Source organism: Notolepis coatsorum, assembly GCF_963971535.1.
Source record: "Notolepis coatsorum genome assembly, chromosome: 15".
Lineage (NCBI taxonomy): Eukaryota > Metazoa > Chordata > Actinopteri > Aulopiformes > Paralepididae > Notolepis > Notolepis coatsorum.
Window position 1 is genome coordinate 46,404,077 of NC_140179.1, and position 7,500 is coordinate 46,411,576.

The 7,500-nt window shown below is 40.9% G+C and overlaps 1 protein-coding gene across 1 annotated transcript in view; it reads right to left on the bottom strand.

Annotated features, from left to right (window-relative positions):
• Positions 1–7,500, bottom strand: part of abcc9 (ATP-binding cassette, sub-family C (CFTR/MRP), member 9) — a 209,767-nt gene that overhangs the window by 118,595 nt on the left and 83,672 nt on the right. The gene's annotated exons all lie outside the window — the stretch shown is intronic.

A 7,500-nucleotide genomic window follows, 5' to 3' on the forward strand; every position in this document is an offset into this window, starting at 1 on the left:
TTCATCTCTCTGTCTCTCTCTCTCTCTTTTTTCAATAAAAAGAAACTGGCCTATTGTATGGGTAATGCCCTAGAAAAAAATGTTGCTTCTAGAGAAGTTTGTATTGCTATTAAAGGCCAAACAAAGGTATAAGGACAAGATAGAAGCTCAATATAGCAGTGGAGACCTCAGAGCCGCATTGCAAGGTATAAAGAACATTTCTTCCATAAACACAAACACTAACACTGGGAGGAATAAATCCACTACTATTAGAGGATTAAATAGCACTGACTTGCCAAACACCTTTAATTCCTTCTTCTCCCGCTTTGAAAGTTCTGACTTTTTAGAGAATATCTCTGTATGCATGGATTCCCTGGAACCTGGGGGAAAAAACGACTATGTCTTTTATAGAGGGTAAATTAGATCCCCTTCAATTCGCATATCAGCCAGGTAAAGGGGTGGAGGACGCTATGCTCTTCATCTTGGACACTGTGTACAAACACCTAGAAAAACCTGGAGCTAGACTTTTATTTGCAGATTTCTCTTTTGCTTTTAACAAAATGCAGCCCCACATTTTAATTGAGAGGCTTGACTCTTATTTTAATCTCCCACACCAGCTTCTCATGCTGATTCTAAATGTCCTCACTGAGAGGGTCCAGCAGGTCTTTGTCAATGGACAGATGTCCAACATGTCGATTTCTAACACTGGCTCCCCCCAAGGTTGCGTTTTGTCTCCCCTCTTATTTATTATGTATATGGACAGCTGCAGATCGCTTCACGACCACAGGCATCTGGTTAAGTTTTCAGATGACACTGTCCTTGTATCCCTACTGCAGCGCTCCGAGACTGATCATGGACCTGTACTTCACGACTTTGTGAAATGGTGTGATGAGAATTACTTGGACCTCAATGTCTCTAAGACTAAGGACATGATAATTGACTTCAGACACAACTCCGATCATCAAGCCAGTGTAGCTAGTGTAATTCATGACGAGGACGTCCAGATTGTTTAATCTTACAAATACCTGGGAACTATGTTTCATTGTAAACTGAAGTTCAACTTAAATACAGAGTCCATTGTCAAAAAAGGTCAGCAGAGGATCTACCTGCAGAGAAAGCTGAACTCTTTCAATGTTAGTGCGAAGATCCTGAGCACTTTTGATGGTTCTTTTATTGAAAGCCTCTTAACTGCTGGTTCAGTGGCCTATCTATTAAAGATAGGAACAGCCTACAGTATATTGTGAAAGTGTGCTCCAAAAGAATTGCAGTAAAACAGAGAGATGTTCTCTCTGAACGGACCAGGTGGTCAAGAAGGGGACGAGCATCACTACCTCTCCACGCTCTGTCTCAGCGGTTTTCCCTGTTGCCTTCTGGCCGCCATTATGACGTTCCATTAAATAGGACCAACCGTTACACCAAATATTTTGTACCCTCTGCTATCAGACTTTTAAACTAAGACAGTAGTCATTTTAAGTAGCCTTTTACACTTAGTTGTCTGTTTTTACTTTTACTTTGACTGGATTGTGTATTGCATGTAATGTTGTTGTTGCAATGCTGTCATTGAGATGTTTTTGTTGTTTGTTGTTTTTGAAGCTACAATATTAATTGCCCCACGTGGGATCAATAAAGTTGTCTGAATCTGAATCCATTCTCATTAGAACACACTGCAAAAAAAAATCTTTTGTTGAGTTTTCAAATCTGCCAATGGGGTGAGACCACTCTACCTCCTGAGACACTGATAACCCTAACATTTTTTTTTTATTTCTCACACCCACTCAAAATGGCCCACCAGTTGAGAACCATAGATTTAAACAACACTGGACAACGATCAGTTTCCTTGACAACAACATGGAAATTCAGTGACCATGGGACCAACCCTAGTATCAGAATTCTATTTTCGAATTTTAGGCCAAACTGTTGCAGTACGTTGGTGCTGTAGATTAGAACACTGGTCCCATGACAGACAATGAGTAGTGATTAAACCTCCATTGTATATAAACCATCCTTCCTTCCTTCCTTCCTTCCTTCCTTCCTTCCTTCCTTCCTTCCTTCCTTCCTTCCTTCCTTCCTTCCTTCCTTCTTTCCTTCCTTCCTTCCTTCCTTCCTTCCTTCCTTCCTTCCTTCCTTCCTTCCTTCCTTCCTTCCTTCCTTCCTTCCTTCCTTCCTTCCTGCAGAAGCAGTGAGGAACAGACACACACAGGCACGGATATACACACTCAGTCTCTCTGTTTGCTTGCTCTCTCTACCCCCCTCTCTCTTTCTCTCTCCCTCTCTCTCTCTCTCTCTCTCTCTCTCTCTCTCTCTCTCTCTCTATCTATCTATCTATCTATCTATCTATCTATCTATCTATCTATCTATCTATCTATCTATCTATCTATCTATCTATCTATCTATCTATCTATCTATCTATCTACAGTATCTATCTGTCTGTCTGTCTGTCTGTCTGTCTGTCTGTCTGTCTGTCTGTCTGTCTGTCTGTCTGTCTGTCTGTCTGTCTGTCTGTCTGTCTGTCTGTCTGTCTGTCTATCTATCTATCTATCTATCTATCTATCTATCTATCTATCTATCTACAGTATCTATCTGTCTGTCTGTCTGTCTGTCTGTCTGTCTGTCTGTCTGTCTGTCTGTCTGTCTGTCTGTCTGTCTGTCTGTCTGTCTGTCTGTCTGTCTGTCTGTCTGTCTGTCTGTCTGTCTGTCTGTCTGTCTGTCTGTCTGTCTGTCTGTCTGTCTGTCTGTCTGTCTGTCTGTCTGTCTGTCTGTCTATCTATCTATCTATCTATCTATCTATCTATCTATCTATCTATCTATCTATCTATCTATCTATCTATCTATCTATCTATCTATCTATCTATCTCTTCAAATGCATGCAGTCGGTTTCAGAGCTACTTATCTGAGAGCCTTCATTGTGTAAAAACAAGAAATGCTCAGTTTCTATCCATTACAAAAGGTGTCCCACAGGGATCAATTCTGGGCCCTGTCTCATTTACCATTTATATGAATAATATTGTCTCTCTGGCATGCTGTCAAGTTCATCTTTAGGCATATGCCAGTTATTTATTGTATTGCAGATTCTGTGAAACTAGATTACAGGATGCGTTTATTAGTCTTAAATTGTTGCTAAATGCTAGTAAAACAAGCCAGAGATATAAATTACAAGGCCATTTGTTATTTACTGTGAATGGGACTGATATTGAAAGAGTCAAAGAATACAAATACCTTGGTATTTGGCATGATGAGAGATTTATATTTAAATACTGTGTGGGTGTTCTTGCCAGTAAATTGCGGAAAAGATTGGATTTCTGTACAGGCCAGCCTCCCAATAAATCCCACTCTCTCCTTCTCTCACTCCCCTTATTTATCCAGCTCTCTCTCCCTCTGCAGTGTATTATTACACACCCCCCCCCCCCCCTCCCCCTCTGAACTCAAATATCAAGTATGACTATACTGTAGCACCCTAGGGCATATCAATTGATTAGCACTGTGTTATCTTCCGAAGCAAAAATAGCCTGGAATATCACAGCCTGCACATTTCCTCTCTGACATGTAATGTAATATTCTTATCTAGAGTTATGTGTATAACTCGTTTGAAATGAACTCCATTAGAAGTATCTTCTTGTAGTCCCGGGTTTTTACATCAGAATTGAGCATTTATTTGAAGATGTACAGCTGTGGCCCTCGGCCTGCTTAAATTAATCTAAGATGGAGTTTAATTAATGTGCTATTGAAATCCCCACCTATCACTCCAAATCCTTTACGATAATTAATTTAGAAGCAGCACCATGTCCGACATGAATGTTGGTTAATTTCTGTTTGAATGATGCATTATTTAAACTGAATGGGTGATCTAACTCCTAACTCCTGTATTGTATAGACACGGTGGACCTCACTATTTACTGAGGCGCGCTGAAATTTACTCCACAGTGCAGAAAGTACATTTCAGCAAGCCTCCGGCAGCTTGTACAGGCAGAAGCGTGACTCCATTGACTTTGCATTGGTTTGTGGCTAACAAGCCGGAGCTAGTATGAGGAACGGCATGGATTGAGAAAGGACTCTACTGATCAACAACAACATTGGTGAGTAAGAAATAGGGCTATGGCTCCAGAAAATCTGAACTATCCCTTTAATATGGACCCTGGTTTCAGGAAGCCTCCCGTCTCTCTGCCCTGTGGTCCTCCTGTCTTAATCGTCCCAACTGTCTCTGTCCCCAACGATAATCCAACTGACACAGAATAGTCCCCACATTACCCGACTGTCTGAAACCTAAGACGTGGCTCTGAATCTGGATTGAGACCTCAGTGATGTCTGCCTTGCTGTGCTGTGATAGGATGTGTGTGGCTGGGACGTGTTGTCTCCAGAGCGCTGGAGACACAGCCTGGGACTAATCCACTTGTTTTTAGCCTTCTTTGGAAGTTTTGAAATTGTCTGCTAAGTGAAGTATTCTTTTCCCAAACTCTTCTTAGGGTCTGTTCAGACAAAGCTTATTTCTGATGAGCTTGTTTCTAAAGTGCTTGTTTCTAAAGTGCTTGTTTCTAAAGCGCTTGTTTCTAAAGTGCTTATTTCTGATGAGCTTGTTTCTAAAGTGCTTGTTTCTAAAGTGCTTGTTTCTAAAGTGCTTGTTTCTAAAGCGCTTGTTTCTAAAGTGCTTGTTTCTAAAGTGCTTGTTTCTGACACGCTTGTTTCTAAAGCACTTGTTTCTAAAGCGCTTGTTTCTAAAGCGCTTGTTTCTAAAGTGCTTGTTTCTAAAGTGCTTGTTTCTAAAGTGCTTGTTTCTGACGCGCTTGTTTCTAAAGTGCTTGTTTCTGACGTGCTTGTTTCTAAAGTGCTTGTTTCTAAAGTGCTTGTTTCTGACGTGCTTGTTTCTAAAGTGCTTGTTTCTGACGTGCTTGTTTCTGACGTGCTTGTTTCTAAAGTGCTTGTTTCTAAAGTGCTTGTTTCTGACGCGCTTGTTTCTAAAGTGCTTGTTTCTAAAGTGCTTGTTTCTAAAGTGCTTGTTTCTAAAGTGCTTGTTTCTGACGCGCTTGTTTCTAAAGTGCTTGTTTCTGACGTGCTTGTTCCTAAAGTGCTTGTTTCTAAAGTGCTTGTTTCTGACGTGCTTGTTTCTAAAGTGCTTGTTTCTAAAGTGCTTGTTTCTGACGTGCTTGTTCCTAAAGTGCTTGTTTCTAAAGTGCTTGTTTCTGACGCGCTTGTTTCTAAAGTGCTTGTTTCTAAAGTGCTTGTTTCTAAAGTGCTTGTTTCTGACGCGCTTGTTTCTAAAGTGCTTGTTTCTAAAGTGCTTGTTTCTAAAGTGCTTGTTTCTGACGTGCTTGTTTCTAAAGTGCTTGTTTCTAAAGTGCTTGATTCTAAAGTGCTTGTTTCTAAAGTGCTTGTTTCTAAAGTGCTTGTTTCTGACGCGCTTGTTTCTAAAGTGCTTGTTTCTGACGTGCTTGTTTCTAAAGTGCTTGTTTCTAAAGTGCTTGTTTCTGACGTGCTTGTCTCTAAAGTGCTTGTTTCTAAAGTGCTTGTTTCTGACGTGCTTGTTTCTAAAGTGCTTGTTTCTAAAGTGCTTGTTTCTGACACGCTTGTTTCTAAAGTGCTTGTTTCTAAAGTGCTTGTTTCTAAAGTGCTTGTTTCTAAAGTGCTTGTTTCTGACATGCTTGTTTCTAAAGTGCTTGTTTCTAAAGTGCTTGTTTCTAAAGTGCTTGTTTCTGACATGCTTGTTTCTAAAGTGCTTGTTTCTAAAGTGCTTGTTTCTAAAGTGCTTGTTTCTGACGCGCTTGTTTCTAAAGTGCTTGTTTCTAAAGTGCTTGTTTCTGACGTGCTTGTTTCTAAAGTGCTTGTTTCTAAAGTGCTTGTTTCTGACGTGCTTGTTTCTAAAGTGCTTGTTTCTAAAGTGCTTGTTTCTGACATGCTTGTTTCTAAAGTGCTTGTTTCTAAAGTGCTTGTTTCTAAAGTGCTTGTTTCTGACGCGCTTGTTTCTGACGTGCTTGTTTCTAAAGTGCTTGTTTCTAAAGTGCTTGTTTCTAAAGTGCTTGTTTCTGACGTGCTTGTTTCTAAAGTGCTTGTTTCTGACGTGCTTGTTTCTAAAGTGCTTGTTTCTAAAGTGCTTGTTTCTGACGTGCTTGTTTCTAAAGTGCTTGTTTCTAAAGTGCTTGTTTCTGACGCGCTTGTTTCTAAAGTGCTTGTTTCTAAAGTGCTTGTTTCTAAAGTGCTTGTTTCTAAAGTGCTTGTTTCTGACGTGCTTGTTTCTGACGTGCTTGTTTCTGACGTGCTTGTTTCTAAAGTGCTTGTTTCTGACGCGCTTGTTTCTAAAGTGCTTGTTTCTGACGTGCTTGTTTCTAAAGTGCTTGTTTCTAAAGTGCTTGTTTCTAAAGTGCTTGTTTCTGACGCGCTTGTTTCTAAAGTGCTTGTTTCTGACGTGCTTGTTTCTAAAGTGCTTGTTTCTGACGTGCTTGTTTCTAAAGTGCTTGTTTCTGACGTGCTTGTTTCTAAAGTGCTTGTTTCTAAAGTGCTTGTTTCTGACGCGCTTGTTTCTAAAGTGCTTGTTTCTAAAGCGCTTGTTTCTAAAGTGCTTGTTTCTAAAGTGCTTGTTTCTAAAGTGCTTGTTTCTAAAGTGCTTGTTTCTGACGTGCTTGTTTCTGACGTGCTTGTTTCTGACGCGTCTCTACATTTCGTAGCTCCATTTCTGCAGACCCCTCTCTGATTGGTTGAACTCCATTTCTGCAGACCCCTCTCTGATTGGCCACTACGCCCATGTGACCGCGGCAGCGCGAGAGAGCTGCAGTGCGGAAATAGGCTGCATTCTATTGCCATTCTCTGCGACAAACTCTAACCTTAACCAACTCCGAAACAGCGCCTAAACTTAACCCTTCTAACCTTAACCAACTCCGAAACAATGCCTAACCTTAACCCTAACCTTAACCAACTCAGAAACAATGCCTAAACTTAACATGCCTAAACTTAACCGGCGAAAGAATGCACGTTAAAAAAAATTTAATTGAAGGGAATCGAACTTGTCACCAACGCACCGCAGGATCCACAGCAAGGCGGCGAACCAGTTGAGCTAGTCGTCGACCTCGATAACCTTACGCGCACCTCCCTCGCGTACCTTAGAGAGGGGCTTCGCTCAACCAATCAGAGAGGGGTCTGCAGAAATGGAGTTCAACCAATCAGAGAGGGGTCTGCAGAAATGGAGTTCAACCAATCAGAGAGGGGTCTGCAGAAATGGAGCTACGAAATGTAGAGACGCGTTTCTGACGCGCTTGTTTCTAAAGTGCTTGTTTCTAAAGTGCTTGTTTCTAAAGTGCTTGTTTCTAAAGTGCTTGTTTCTGACGCGCTTGTTTCTAAAGCGCTTGTTTCTAAAGTGCTTGTTTCTGACGTGCTTGTTTCTAAAGTGCTTGTTTCTAAAGTGCTTGTTTCTAAAGTGCTTGTTTCTAAAGTGCTTGTTTCTGACGCGCTTGTTTCGAAAGTGCTTGTTTCTGACGCGCTTGTTCCTAAAGTGCTTGTTTCTAAAGTGCTTGTTTCTGACGCGCTTGTTTCTAAAGT